General features: G+C 35.2%; 2 pseudogenes; both read right to left on the reverse strand.

Moving 5' to 3' along the window:
* Positions 1 to 947: 947 nt before the first annotated feature.
* LOC149514054 (small ribosomal subunit protein uS19 pseudogene) lies at positions 948 to 2,546 on the reverse strand (annotated as a pseudogene).
* A 3,877-nt stretch (positions 2,547 to 6,423) lies between these two features.
* LOC111274765 (aminoaldehyde dehydrogenase 1, peroxisomal pseudogene) lies at positions 6,424 to 7,252 on the reverse strand (annotated as a pseudogene).
* Between the last annotated feature and the right edge of the window lie 9,174 nt (positions 7,253 to 16,426).

The raw sequence follows: 16,426 nt of genomic DNA on the forward strand, positions 1-16,426 counted from the left end.
GAAAAAATTCTTTCACCTCAAGAGTATGCAAAAAAACTACTGTTTCACTTGTAGAGGCTCCGTCGTCGGATTATTTAAAATTAAAGAAAATTCAAGAAAATAAAAAGGAAGAAAAAAATGATTGCTTTTGTATAGGGAAAATTGATACTTTCAACTTTTCCCCAAAAATATCTTTTAGAAACTTTAATTTTGAGAAAAATTAACACTTTCAACTTTTCCTCAAAAAACTTTTTTTGAAAAATTATTTTTAAGAAAAATTGATACTTTCAACTTTTCCTAAAAAAAAAACCTTTTTGAAAATTTATTTTTTTTAGGAAATTTGATACTTTCAACTTTTCCTCAAAATATTTTTTTTTTGGAAGGCTTATTTTCAAGGAAAATTGATACTTTTAACTTTTCCTCAAAAATCTATTTTTGAAAACTTATTTTTAAGGAAAATTGATACTTTCAACTTTTTCCCAAAAATATTTTTCCTTGAAATTATTATTTTTATTATTAACCAATGTTTTTAAATCATGAAAACATAAAATAAAATGAGTGAATAAATGACATGCTACAACCAAAAAGTCAAAACAGGAAAGAAAACATCTTACCAAAAATTAAGCTTAATCCCGAATCAAAACCAATTTAGGCCAACTTTCTAAATCAGGCCTAGATTGTTTCTTGAATGGGTTCCGACACAAGGCTTTGGTTTTGATTAATGAACAGCTCGGGTTTAAGGTCTTGGGTGAGCCTATCTTCTTTTCCTTTGAAACGGGCCCGTTCTGAAACTCTATTCAAGCTCTTTTATTTTTTAGCCTTCTTTTTCCCTCACTGTTGCTTTCGAAAACTTTCCTTAAGCTTCCATTCACGGTGGCCATTACTTCCTCTAAATTCCAAGGACTTTTCAACACCATCACTGTTATGAATAAGCTCTGGATTCTCAATCCTATTCAACTTCACAGTCTTATTTAGATCTACACCGAATCGTGAACGGATTGTATAGAGTGTATCTCTTTTTGTGACTTTGTACGTGACAGTATCTGCACTCCCAGAACAACCACATAAAATATCTAAAATCACAATTTGTGATGGAATCAGTTTCCTTTCAGGATATTCCACAACAAATGACCCAAATTTTGATGAAATGACATCCCATGTATCTTCAGGTTGGACTTCATACTCCACATGCCAAGTAAACTCATCATGGCCAGCTAGGCAACTGTAATTTATTGCAATCAAGAAACCCTCAGTGATTCTATTAACCGGTTTTGAGTTTACATCGAATAAAGCAGCTGTTTCTTCCAGGCTTCCCAGATTTAGGCCGCCATTGCAATTAACTCGAAGATAGCCATTAGTTTCCCTTGGAGGAGGAGGCCAATTAGATCATAGAGCAGATGATGGCCTCCAGCCACCAGACTTGGCATTTTTCCAAAGTTCTTCTACATTGATCTCGGAAGGCTAGAGAGATCCGCGATTTCCACCAATTGTGGTCGAAAACAAAAGCGAGAGTATGCAGATCAAAAGTACCACAACAATAATCGCGAGCTTGGTGTAAATTCCCTTTAGTTCTCCTTCTCCTTCTTGCCTCCCATGCTGCCTATGCAGCCCCGACCTCCATATGGTTAGGACAGGAAAACGTGCTTTCAGATCTGAAGATTTTATAGATTTTATTTTTTAGAGTTGTAGTGCCTCATGTCTGTTCGACTCCACTAGATTGTCCATAGCCTTCAAGATGTTTTTCTTGGTCACAGAAGAAAACCTAGCATGATAAACCCTTTCTTTCCTCATTCACATGAAATCTCGTACACTCAATAACTTCAAAAAAAATGTTTTCACCAGGTGAGGCCTCCTTTTTCGCCTTGTGGAGTTTCTTAATCAAAGCCATGGGCTTTCGTTTAAGACCCTTCTGGAACCTTCTGCAGGCACGAGCAGGGAACAGCTTGACCAGCTCATTGGTGGACATATCAAGGAGAGTGTCCAAATCAACGCCTCTGAAGATAAACTTCATGAATGTTATTTCAAGAGTACGCACCTTTACTGCAGCCTCCATTGATCTAAATTTACAACAAATGAGAGAACTGGAAACCACTCTTTCAATGTCATCACTTATGGTCATAGAAGGGAAATAACAACTTAAGACAGGACAGCTTTTAGTTGTAAAAGAAGTTTTTATTCGACTAAGAGGGACGTATCTGTAAAAGTATTCAAGATCCTTCTCTTCTCCGGACAATCAAAATTACCTACATGCTTCTAGTTAGAATTCCTGAAATCATTTGTGTATTCAAGCAACATATCATGAAGGACTTCAGCTTTTGGGTGATCTGCAAGATCTTCCTCTGTACCTCAATGGAAGACACCAACAAGAAATCTAAGTGTTTCTACTTCAGCCTCTGTTCTAGATTGGGTCATTACACTTTCCCTCGATGATTCCTATGCTTTTCTGTAATCTCTCTTTTTTGGTTGCTATATGTTTTTCTTTATATCTCTCCCTCAAATCTGTTTTTCTTTTTCCTTCCCCCTCTCCTATTCGGATTCTTCTTCTATCTTTCCTCCCCTCCTCCCTTTCAAACTGTAAATTACAATGGTTTATAAAACCATGCTGATAGAGTTTCAGTTCAATTCCAATTAGTCATCCAATGCTAAAGATTAGCATCTAATTATGCTTTCTGATCATCATCAAGCCTAATCTTAATATTTCTTTTAAAACAAAAGTAATCAAATAATGAAGATAGAAAAAGAAAATAAACAATAAGTAGACCATAAGATAAAAATTAAAAAATGATAAATATGAAAAAAAAATTTACATTCGAGCTTGGATTGGTTTTAATTGACAAAGGACCCCGGACAAAATGGGGTGTCTACAGCTACCCCTCTTTGCACATTTTCTATGAAACAAAAATTGTGCAAAGACGTAGACACCCATTCAAGACTCAACTGGATTTTTTTTTACCTTTTTTTTTACTTTTTTTTATTTTTAAAATTTTGATCAAAGCTCCTCTAGGCAGAGGCTCAATGACTTTGAGAAACATAAACAAAGCTCCTCTAAACAGAGGTAATTTTTTTTGTTTTTGTTTTTTTTTTTTAAATTTTGACCAAAACTCCTCTAAGTAGAGGCTCAACGACTTTGAGAAACATAAACAAAGCTCTTCTAAACAGAGGTAATTTTTTTGTTTTTTGTTTTTTTTTTTTAAATTTGATCAAAGCTCCTCTAGGCAGAGGCTCAACGACTTTGAGAAACATAAACAAAGCTCCTCTAAATAGAGGTAAATTTTTTTAAAAATTTTGATCAAAGCTCCTCTAAGCAGAGGCTCAACGATTTTGAGAAATAAATGGCTCCTCTAATCAGAGACTCAACGATTTTGAGAAATAAATGGCTCCTCTAATCAGAGGCTCAATGACTTTGAAAAATAAATGGCTCATCTAATAAGAGGTTCAACGACTTTGAGAAATAAATGGCTCCTCTAATCAGAGGCCCAATGACTTTGGAAAAATAAATGGCTCCTTTAATCAGAGGCTCAACAACTTTCAAAAAGTAAATTGCTCCTCTAAATAAAGGCACCACAATTTTGGAAAATAAATTGCTCCTCTAAACAGAGGCACCATGACTTTGAAAAGTAAATTACTCATTGACAATCATGTCCAAAGGAGTTATAAATCATGATCGAAGAAATTTTGTAATGGGAACTCAAAGATTCACAATTTGAGTTCAACATTCATAGGTTCAGATTCACAAGAACCTTCCAATTTCATAAGAATTTACTGAAATTTGATTCTCAAAATTTCATTTTCATTCAAATTTGCAGGATCTCAAGATTTGCATTTGCAACTTGCAAAACTCGCATCAAAGATCCTCATTTGAACTTTGGAGGCTCACATTCAAAAGTTCAAGGCTTTTTAAAGGTTCGCATTTGGCAAGCTTGGGATTCATATCCAAAAATTCAAAGCTTCTCATTTGAGTTCAAAGGCTCAGCAATAAAACTTAGAGTTTCACATCTAGGTTCAAAGGTTCTCATTTAAAACATTAGAAATTCATATCCAAAAAATTAAAGCTTTGTATTTTGGAGATTCACATCCAAAAGTTCAAAACTTTTCATTTGTTCAAAGATTCACCTTCGACGAACTTTAGGGTTTCATTCCTCAAAGATTCTCATTTGAGTTCTCAAAAATTCTCATTAAAATATTCACAATTTTTTTCAAGTGACTTAAAAATTTGCATGAATGAATGTTATGACCAAAGATGCAAATGCCTTCTTAATGACGCAAATGCGATAACCTATATTCTCATAGTACCATGCATGTCCAAACAAAGTTTAATTCATCAAATCATGTGCATGTACTATTCAAGCAATGATGCCCACATGATGCATGCAATGCAGACGTCTATGTCACAAAATTTTAAATAATTGTGGTATATGGTCCTCAAGACCCTACCATCTCACATTTTCCCCTTATTTAGCTTCTCAACATTTTAGAACAAACTTCATCAATTGATCATCATTGTTTCCATTACTTGATCACCGTCCGAAGGTTTCTCAGCACCAATAAATTTTACCTATTACCCCACATGCCATGCTTATCAGCACTAACCATTTCAAAATAAATTTTATCTTCTATCACTTGGTCATTATTATAAGCTTCTCAATACTAGCCATTTCAAAACAAATTTCATCATCTGTCACTTGGTCATCATTCATAAGCTTCATTGCCCCATATCATTTTCATCACTTAATCATAACTCATAGGTTATATCGACCAATACATCCCCGTATTCATCACTTGACTATACCACTTTTCAAGATTTGCCTCATCTTCATTTTATTGTCCAATCCATCATCATATTCTCTATTTGGTCACATCATATGTCCTTTCAAATTATCTTTTTAGGGTTTTACCATTTCTTCAATTTTGTTACCACCATCATCTTAGATTTCTCTTTAAAGGAATGCAAGACCTTTTTTATGCACATTGTCATTCATTCATCATCATTTCAATTCTTGACAAATATAATGCACTCATACATTTTCTTGATTTATTCGAGGGATGTAACAATAAGAGAATACAAGGTGAATTATGGTAAAGATAATCAATGAAGATATATTTTGGTACAAAATAAATGGGAAAGAAAATAAATTGGATACATGTCATTAGGATGAATGGTATGTCCAAACGATGAATATTCAGATAATTTTCCACATTAATCTAGGATTCTTTTTCAAAAACTCATTTCATTTACTGTTGAAGTCATCTTGAGCTTTGTGAACTTTGCCTCAGTCTTTGAGGGATCTTCAGATGTCTTTGATCTTCCATCCATATGAACCATTTGACCTAGATCTTTTTCTACCCAAATCACCTTTTCAGGTTTTCAATTTGAATCTTTTTTTTTTTTCATTTTCTCATTTTTTTTTTTGTTTTTCCATTTTTTCATTTTTTCATTTTTCATCATTTTTCATCCATTGTTGATATCTTTCCACACATCAAACTTTAGAGCAATGTAGCATAATTCCATTGTTTCATCATGAGCATGCTTTCGCCCAACATATGATCATTCAAGTTGAGCATTCACACTTGATCTAAATGGACTTTTCAAGGTTGTAATGTTGGTCAAGGTGAGGGGTCATAAAAGAAATGGATATAATAGGCTCAAAACATGTATTAAAAATGTTCAAGACCAAAAGATCATTTGATGCAACTTGGCATTTTGCCCCCACATCATTTCACTACTTTTTTCTTTCCTTACACAAAAGATTCTCATTATTTTGCCTTAAATCATGTGTAGCATTTATTTTTTTCTTTTACTTTTCTTTCTCTTTCCATCTTTGAGACCTTTTGTGATATCTTTTTTCAAAAATTGCCCCCCAATGTAGAGGGTAATCCTTGGTTGGGGTTCTTCAAAAAAAGAAATCATAATAGGCTCAAAGGGGTAGCAATAAATGGTTTTTTGAATGGTAAAAGAAAGATGGCCATTTTTCATCTCAATTGTGAATACTTTTCTTGAACATCATCTATTGAACAAAGCTCATGAACCTGTATAAAAGATTGCACATCTTCAAGACATATCTATTTCACCTCTGGTAACCGCTTACTTTTTTGCTCAAATGATCTCCTCATATTAATGTGGATGAGTTCTCAAAATTAAATCCCAGAATTATTGTTATCATTGTCTAAATACTCATCATCTGAAATTTGAGAATGGGAACGTAAAGTTATGAAAGGTAACAGAGCATGGAATAATGGTCGAGTGAGAGATAAAATGTAATGAAATGCATTAACTTACCCTTATTAAGATGATAACAAGTGAAATCATATTGCAAAAAAAGAAATCCTAACATTACTTTAAAAGAACTTTTAGAATGACAAGTAGCATTCAACCAGTTTTAACATCCTCTTTAAAATCATGCCCCTATGCAATCAGGTGAACGATTTTTATCTCATCTTATTGATTCATTGTGACTCTTCATATTCTTAATCCTCAAACAAAATGATTGGGCTTTTCTTACCGAGTTTTAAAGATACAGGCTTGACCATTTGAACGGCTGCTTTCGTTGTCATGCTCCATGTTGTAGTACTTCTGGTAAAGGCAATCTTGTCAACATTGGGATGAGATGCCAAAGGCATCGTAACTTTCAGGCCCGATCCAGTCAGAATGTTCAAGACACTTGGAGGAAAACCAACTTTCCTACACACGTCAGCCAGCTTCAAATAGGTGATAGATACCAACTTGAAAGGCTTCAATATTGCAACACAATCTACAGCCAAAGCAAGAGTTACTTTTAGGTGGCCATCAACAGTGAATAATTCATAGAGTAATCAATCTAACGACCCCAAGTGGTTCCTTAAGCACATAACTCTTAAATGTCTCAATAGGAAGAGATAGCAACCTTTTGCTTCATATCTAAACCTTCAGCAAGGTATGTATAGTACTCAAAACATCCAATAACATCATCAATGTCCCAAGTTGCTTCATCAAGTGGTTTCCTGTAATCAATTGCTTAAGCTTTGTTAATTCAGATTTTCTCTCTATTATCTTGGAAACGGTGGCTCGTAAATACTTGGCACGAATAGTGCCAGAAGCTGAAGCCCAATCTTTGCCTTTGTTTCTAGAAAGAGCTCTCTGAGCAGCAGCCATCGTAAGCTCCACATCTTCAGCTATAGCTGCTGGAATATGATCGATGTTCTATTCAATTTCAAGATAGATAATTGAAATTCGCTTCTTGAGAATAGGCTCTCTCCACTCGTTGAGTGACATTCGACTCGAAATTTGGACCACCATATTAAATCAGTTTGTCCTCTTTTTTTTTTCACTCTCATCCTCAAACCAATGTATAAGAAGCTTTCCTTAATCTCTGTACTCATGTTTCCCTGTTGCTCTTCCTTGATCAAAACTTACCATTCCATCCTTGATTACGTTGCACCTCATGCTTTAGAGTAGTGCAATTTTCAGTGCAATGGCCAGCAATTCTATAGGGGTAGTCACAATGAGCTATAAGATCATACCACTTAAGATAAGGTGGTTTGAACGGGTCCACACGGCTTCAGGGCAATCAGTTGGCTATTATAGAGCTCTCGGTATAACTTTGTATAAGTCATGAGGATTGGATCAGATACAAGTTTTTCTCAAATAGTTCATTGCTCTCATAAGCCACTTTTTAGGCTAATAAGATGAATTTAGGGTCTTGCAGGAGTTTGACTGTTAAGGTTATATATGGGAGCTTGGGGGATAAAAATGGGCTAGTATATGGATGAATTAGGTGGTTGTGGGGCTGGTTGGTATGGATAAGATGAAGCATTATTCACAGCAAGATGGCATGGAGAGTAACCTAGGGGTGGATAAGGTTGATATCCCCTGAACTGTTTGTTAAAGCCTACAGCTTGAGCTTTAGTCTCTTTCTTCTCGAGTGCCTTCTTGGTTTCTCCTCTTTTTAGCTTGCCATTTTTAATGGCATTTCCAATGATTTCGCCTGAGATCACCATGTCAACGAAATTTTTTATGGCATTTCCTATCATCTCTTCATAATAAGGGGATTTCAAAGTACTGACAAACAATACGGTGGTCTTTTTTTCAGTCAAAAGAGGTTGCACTTGAGAAGCAATATCCCTTCACTGTTGGGCATATTCTTTGAATGATTCAGTTGCTTTCTTCTTCATATTCTGTAAAGAAAGATGATCAAGGGCTAAGTTTATTATATACTGGTATTGACTAATGAAAATATAAGCCATATCGCTTCAAGAACAAATGCATGTCCTGTCCAACTAGACATATCATCTAGCAACGAAGCCTGTTAGGCTATCTTGAAAGACGTGAATCAAGAGCTTTTCATTATTGGCATGGATAGTCATTTTTTGATAGTATAAAGTAATGCAAATTTTTGAACACCTTGTACTATCGTATTTCTCAAACTCTGGCACTTTAAACTTCGAAGGGATAACCACATCCAGGACTAAACAAAGCTATCGGCATCGGTAAAACCATGAAAACCCACTCCTTCCACTATTCGTAGCTTTTCCTCTAACAAGTTTATCTTTTGTTCAGCTTTTAAAGCTTCTACAAGCTCCTTCTCTTTAGGCTTCAATTTTTTTATTCTTTTAGATCATCCAAATTAGGGATTGATATTGGTTTTACTACCTTTTCAGTAAAGATAGAATTTATATAACTTTGGTACTGTCCTTGATTTGAATCTCATGGTATTCTAGGATATGTGTACCCTATAAGATAAGTGAACCGCTGTGATGGTGGACCTTATGCAGGTTGGACTTGATATGGCTTGAAACCAGAAGGGTACAGTGAGTTATCCTCTTCTTATTGGCTAGCATTCTCCTCTATTGCCTTCCCCTTGTTTAGCTTGTTCAAAGCCTCTAAAATCTTATTCAACCCTTATTCTAACTTCTCTTGAGCTTTCTCTAATCTCTCGAGACAATTAGAATTTTCTTATGCCATTTGTCTGGTTCAAGCTCTTGTATTGTATTGGTGAATATGGTTGCTTGGTAGAGCTATCCTTGAACTTTTAGCACCACAATTATGATTAGAAATGCTATGCTATGCTTTATGTATGATATGTTGATGCACGAATGAAATGTACATTTTTATGGATGAAATCTAATATGAAATGGATGCAAATGATTGTGTTAAAACATGATCATGAAAATAATGCAAATGCATAAAATCAGACAAACAACATAGTTAGTTTCATAGATGAAATGAAAGTGATGCCGATGCATAAATGTTACATATGATAATGAAAATGATGCACAAAGCCAAACAATCAAAATGATTAGATAAATATTCTTCTTGGGTCCTAATTTCAGGGTATACCTATCATTGGGTAGAAAGGGCTCTATCTTAGGTTTAGGCACTTCTAAGGTTCACTATATATGATTCAAGGTTAAAGTCTAAAGGTTTCCAAATTACTCCTTACATCATTGTCCATCACAAACTAGTAAGGCATCCTAATCCTCATCCATTACAGGCTACAAGCAGAAAAGGTTCAATTTGAATGGGAGTATTTTGCTAGCCACTGCGGAGGCATTAAACCTCACAAAAGTAATAGGTACTTTACTCCCTCCTAGAGGGACAGAGCTCGGGTATAAAGCTCATGTTATGCATATGCATATGAATGACATAATTAATAAAGTAAATAAACATGAATGAATAAAAAATCTATACAAAAGGTTCAATTTTATTAGGCTTTTGGATAACACAAATTTATTTGCTGGCCTGACTCTCGGACTTCCCCAACGGAGTCACCAAACTGTCATAACGTCTAGATCTAGGGATCCATCGCCAAACATTGACTTAAAGAGTCACCACCAATCTTTTTTATCTAGGTGCGATTGGCCACCTAAAGAATCTATCCTTCCAGGGAACACTTAAGTTTAAGGGTCCTTAAAAGAATAGGTTCGAGTCTATTAACCAGAATAGGGTTTAGGAGTTCGGTTACATATGAGGAAGGTTATAGCACCCTCACAACGCCCATCAAAAGATGGTACCAGCTTAATTTTATGTTATCCAATAAACCTTAAAATTTTACCAAGTAATTAATTATTGAAAATTATTCTCAATTGACTCTAATACTTTTAGCATAAAATTGAAAAAATTCCCTCACCTCAAGAGTATGCAAGAAAACTATTGTTTCACTTGTAGAGGCTCTGTTGTCAAATTATTTAACATTAAAGAAAATTCAAGAAAATAAAAAAGAAGAAAAAAAATGATTACTTTTGTACTTTCAACTTTTTCTCAAAAATACTTTCTGAAAACTTTAATTTTGAGGAAAATTGACACTTTCAACTTTTCCTCAAAAAACCTTTTTTTGAAAAAGGAAAATTGATACTTTCAACTTTTCCCCAAAAATATTTTTTGGAAACTTTAATTTCGAGAAAAATTGATACTTTCAACTTTTCCTCAAAAAAAACCTTTTTTGAAAATTTATCTTTTTTAGGAAAATTGATACTTTCAACTTTTCCTCAAAAAACTCTTTTTTTGAAAATTTATTTTTAAGAAAAATTGATACTTTCAACTTTTCCTCAAAAATCTATTTTTGAAAGCTTATTTTTAAGGAAAATTGATACTTTTAACTTTTCCTCAAAAATATTTTTTCCTTCAAATTATTATTTTTATTATTAACCAATGTTTTTAAATCATGAAAACATAAAATAAAATGAGTGAATAAATGACATACTACAACCAAAAAGTCAAAACGGGAAAGAAAACATCTTACCAAAAATTGAGCTTAATCCCGAATCAAAACCAATTTAGGCCAACTTTCTGAATTAGGCCTAGATTGTTTCTTGAATGGGTTCCGACTCAAGGCTTTGGTTTTGATTAATGAACAGCTCGGGTTTAAGGTCTAGGGTGAGCCTATCTTCTTTTCCTTTGAAACGGGCCTGTTCTGAAACTCTATTCAAGCTCTTTTATTTTTTAGCCTTCTCTTTCCCTCACTGTTGCTTTCGAAAACTTTCCTTAAGCTTCCATTCACGATGGCCGTTACTTCTTCCGAATTCCAACGGCTTTTCAACACCATCACCGTTATGAATAAGCTTTGGATTCTCAATCCTATTCAACTTGATAGTCTTATTTAGATCTGTACCAAATCGTGAATGGATTGTATAGAGTGTATCTCTCTTTGTGACTTTGTACGTGACAATATCTGCACTCATAGAATAGCCACATAAAATATCTAAAATCACAATTTGTGATGGAATCAGTTTCTTTTCAGGATATTCCAAAACAAATGACCCAAATTTTGATGAAATGACATCCCATGTATCCTCAGGTTGGACTTCATACTCCACATGCCAAGTAAACTCGTCATGGCCAGCTAGGCAACTGTAATTTATTGCATTCAAGAAACCCTCAGTGGTTCTATTAATCGATTTTGAGTTTACATGGAATAAAGCAGCTGTTTCTTCCAAGCTTCCCAGATTTAGGCCGTCATTGCAACGAACTCGAAGATAGCCATTAGTTTCCCTTGGAAGAGGAGGCCAATCAGATCGTGGAGCAGATGATGGCCTCCAGCCACCAGACTTGGCACTTTCCCAAAGTTCTTTTGCATTGATCTTAGAAGGATGGAGAGATCCTGATTTCCACCAATTATGGCCAAAAATAAAAGCAAGAGTGTGCAGATCAAAAGTACCACAACAACAATCACGAGCTTGGCGTAAATTCCCTTTAGTTCTCCTTCTCCTCCTTGCCTCCTATGCTGCCTATGCAACCCCGACCTCCGCATGGTTAGGAAAGGAAAACATGCTTCTAAATCTGAAGATTTTAGAGATTTTGCTCTTTGGAGTTGCAGTGCCTCATGTCTGTTCGGCTCCACTAGATTGTCCATAGCCTTCAAGATGTTTTTCTTGGTCACAGAAGAAAACCTAGCATGATAAAACCTTTTCTTTGCCTTATTCACATGAAATCTCGTACACTCAACGACTTCAAAACAAATGTTTTCACTAGGTGAGGCCTTCATTTTCGCCTTGTGGAGTTTCTTAATCAAAGCCATGGGCTTTCGCTTGAGTTCCCTCTGGAACCTTTTACAGGCATGAGCAGGGAACAGCTTGACCAGCTCATCGGTGGACATATCAAGAAATGCATCCAAATCAATGCCGCTGAAGCTAAACTTCTTGAATGTTATTTCAAGAGTGTGCACCTTTGCTGCAGCCTCCATTGATCCAAATTTGCATCGAATGAGAGAACTAGAAACCACTCTTTCAATGTCATCACTTATGGTCATAGAAGGGAAAGAACAACTCAAGATAGGATAGCTTTCAGTTGTAAAAGAAGTTTTTATTCGACTAAGAGGGATGTATCTATAAAAGTATTCAGGATTCATCTCTTCTCTGGACAATCAAAATTACCTACATGCTCCTAGCTAGAATTCCTGAAATCATTTGTGTATTCAAGCAACATATCATGAAGGACTTTGGCTTTTGGGCGATCTGCAGGATCTTTCTCTGTACCTCGATGGAAGACGTCAACAAGAAATCTAAGTGTTTCTACTTTAGCCTCTGTTCTAGATTGGGTCATTACACTTTTGCTCGATGATTCCCATGCCTTTCTGTAATCTCTCTTTTCTGGTTGCTGTATACTTTTCTCTATATCTCTCCCTCAAATCTATTTTTCTTTTTCATTCCCTCTCTCATATTCGAATTCTTCTTCTATTTTTCCTCCCCTCTTCCCTTTCAAACTGTGAATTACAATGGTTTATAAAACCATGCTGATAGAGTTTCAGTTCAATTCCAATTAGTCATCCAATGCTAAAAATTAGCATCTAATTATGCTTTCTGATCATCAGCAAGCCTAATCTCAATCTTTCTTTTTTTTAAAAAAAAATAATCAGATAATGAAGATAGGAAAAGAAAATAAACAATAAGTAGACCATAAGATAAAAATTAAAAAATGATAAATATGAAATAAAAATCTAAAATAAAAATGAAAAAAAATTTACAATTGAGCTTGGACCTGTTTTACTTGACAAAGGACCCCGGACAAAATAGAGTGTCTACACCTTGGATAGGGAATTGACTCTGTATGCCTAAGTCAGCCTATAAAACTCAAATGCTTAGCATAATTCTAGCTTGTCAAAGATTATGCTACAATACAAGGTCTTTTACAAGCCCACAAATCTAACCCCCCAGAACTATGTCTAAGGCTGTTCGCATCTAGCTCTAACCGTGCACCCACACCTCGATCACCAGTGCCCACACCTAGGTCTAACCCTGCACCTATACTTTAATCATCAGTACCCACACCTAGGTTTGATTGTGTGCCCGCGCATTGCTCTCTAGTGCCATCACCTGGGCTTGGCTCAATTCTGCCAAACCTAAACACCATGCTTGAGTCTCTAGAGTCTTGATCATTGCCCATACCACTATTCTAGGTTAGTTCCACATGTTTTGAGCCTCTTGTAGGCCTCAAGGCTTGGTCCCCCTAGCTATTGACCTTATCTTGTAGAACTAGAATTACTTCTCAACTCATAGAGAACACTTAAGCTTGACCAGTTTGTGGACCATGACATATGCACATGCCTCGACCATTATCGAGACATGTTGGCCCTTGGTCTCAGCACATACTTCGACACAATTAACACATGTTGGCCCTTTGTACGGGCAGTTTCTTTGAACACCATCGGCATAAGATGGGACACACACCACGTGCGGGTATTTTGAGCTTGGACCATGACCATGCATACCACAACTAGGCAATAGGTGGGTTCATGCACATCTTGATATTTTTGCTATGCCAATGTCATTTTTATGGCTTGTAAATTCATATAAGCACTCAACAACTGCACCTAGGCCTGGCTCAATTTTGTCAAACTTGAACACCATGCCTAAGCCTCTAGAGTTTTGATCACTGCCCATACCACTATTTTGGGCTAGTTTCTTGTGACCGGGGCCTCCAGTAGGCCTCAAGGCCTAGTTCCCTTAGCTACCAAATGTTGTCTTGATAAAACTAGAACTACTCCTCAACTCAGAGAGAACCTTAGGCCTAAACCAACTTGTGGACTGTGACATATGCATATGCCTTGACCATCATCGGCATATGTTAGTCCTTGGTCTTAGCACATGTTTCAACCATTATCGACACAGGTTAGCCTTTTATGTAGGTAATTTCCTCAAACACCATTGGCACATGAAAAGCCTGCATCATGTATAGGTATCTTAGGCTCAAGCTACATATCATGCACACCATGACCAGGCAATCGATAGGTTCAGGCACATCTTTATGTTTCTATCGTACCAATGTTATTTTTATGGATTCTAAATTCATATAAGTACTTACCAGCACTCGTACCTAGGCTTGGCTTAATTATGCAAAACTTGAACATCGTGGCTGAGCCTCTAAAATCTTGATCACTGGCCATACCATAGTTTTAGGCTAGTTTCTTGTGACCTAGGCCATCAGTAGGCCTCAAGGCTTGCTCTTCCAGGTTGTCAAACCCTAACCCACTAGAACTAGAACTATTCTTTGACTTGGATAGAACCCTTGGGCCTAGACCAACTTGTCAATCATGACATGTGCAAATGCCTTGACCACCATCAGGATATGTTTGCCTTTGGTCTCGGTACATGTTTCAACCACCATCGGCACATGCTGGCATTTACATATGTCAACCTAATTTAAAAAATAAATTTAGATTAGTTACTTGATGAGAGTAGGTGAAACATCTTTATGGCTTCTAGCTCTATCTAAGCTTTTATATCCATCAAGCCAAAACTTCATACACCATTCTTGAAACTAACAATTACTAGAATTGCACATGAGTAATTATAATAAACCAAGAATCATAATCTATAAACTAAATGAAAATTCATTTGAAGAAATTTTAAAATTCTTTCTTCTATCACAACTAAATTGATAATATTTACTTCTTTCTCTTTAATCCCTTCAAATTAGTCTTTGCATGTCAGAACTCTGCAATGAAGTTGAAGTAACCAATCTCGATTTTACTTGCATCTAGTAAGTGATACCTCATTTTATAGAGAAGAATAACCCTAAATCTAATTAAAGACTAGGCCACTTTGTATTCAACAAAAATCTACAAACGGATAATATTGTACTTTCTTTAATTCTAGTATAAAGCACGTATATGATCCCTTTTTAACAATATAACTCAAAGAAAAAAATGAAAAAAAAATAGACATTTGACTAGGATGTCACTTTCATGTGTCTTTTTCCTTTTAAAATATGCTTATATGCACTACTGTTGAAGACATCACTTCAACTAAAGGGTTTAAGGCACTTTTTGTAATTTACACCTCACCTTATTACTTGAGCATGTGCCTTGCAACCTTGATACCCATGTTAGTCATTACTCTTTACTATTTTGCAAAACTCTTTTCTACACCTTTAGTGCATTCTTCAACTTTCAAGCTAATAAAATGTATCAGTGTTGTTATGTTCTCAATCCTCATATCTAAAAATGATCACTATCTATTTTTTATCTCTACAATCATTTTTGGAGTTTGTGTGCTAACTTGACTGTCAGAATGACCTTGCTGCAAGCTGCAGTAACCTCGATGCCCTTTTGGTCTTTATTGTTTTGTAAGATTCTCTTTCATACCTAGTCCAGGCCTTGACTTCATTCCTCGACATTTGAGGTAATAATGCTTCAGTGTTGCTATGTTCTCAACTCTTATGTCTTAAAATAGTTAAATCTTGTGGACTAGGCTAGTGCAAAAAGGTCTTGAACTTTTAAAAGAAACAAAACTATTTTGACAAATGAAAAACTAAATGTCCCTAAAACATAATTGACAATAGCTTTAAGTAGGAAGCAATCACACTCTCATTGTTTTAGTACATTATGTGATACTCAAATATGGATTCACGATTACCATAAACAAAAACTGCTAAAATCAAAGCTGATGGGCATCAAAGTTTTGTACTATAACATTTCACCTGGAAAAGGCTTTATTTATTTTTTTTAATGTTGGGAATTGTCAAAGATAAAACCAAAAAGCTATTCATTGAAAGAGATAGATAAGTGCACTATTTGGTGAAAAAAATGTAATAACTTGAATAGAATAGAACTTGCCACATGCTACAACAATATCATCAAATTTTTCTTCGTTGCTTCTTGTCTGAAGCTACTATTCAATATGGTCCTTAAAAATAGAAAACACAATTTATTTGTTTGTATTGGATTTAGAAAAGGAATAAAGAATTTAAAAGTTATTGACAAGGAGAAAAAGATGATCAAGAAACCTATAATATAATCTCTTTGAAAAATAAAACATCAAACTTATTAAGGCCCTACAGTTAACTCCTTGAATAAAGGGCCATTAGTTCTTGAAATAGTCTAGTTTATTTTATATTTATCAAGGTATTAGAGAAAAAAACTTCAAGACCAAAGAAAACGTTGTCATCCCTTAACTATTGCCTATATCCACAACATGACTAAAAAATATATAACAAAAAAGAAGACACCACATCTCAGATGTGCCATGTCTCTCTATT

This window comes from Durio zibethinus, chromosome 17 (assembly GCF_047325235.1).
Source record: "Durio zibethinus cultivar Kanyao isolate XHJ-2024 chromosome 17, ASM4732523v1, whole genome shotgun sequence".
Taxonomy (NCBI): domain Eukaryota; kingdom Viridiplantae; phylum Streptophyta; class Magnoliopsida; order Malvales; family Malvaceae; genus Durio; species Durio zibethinus.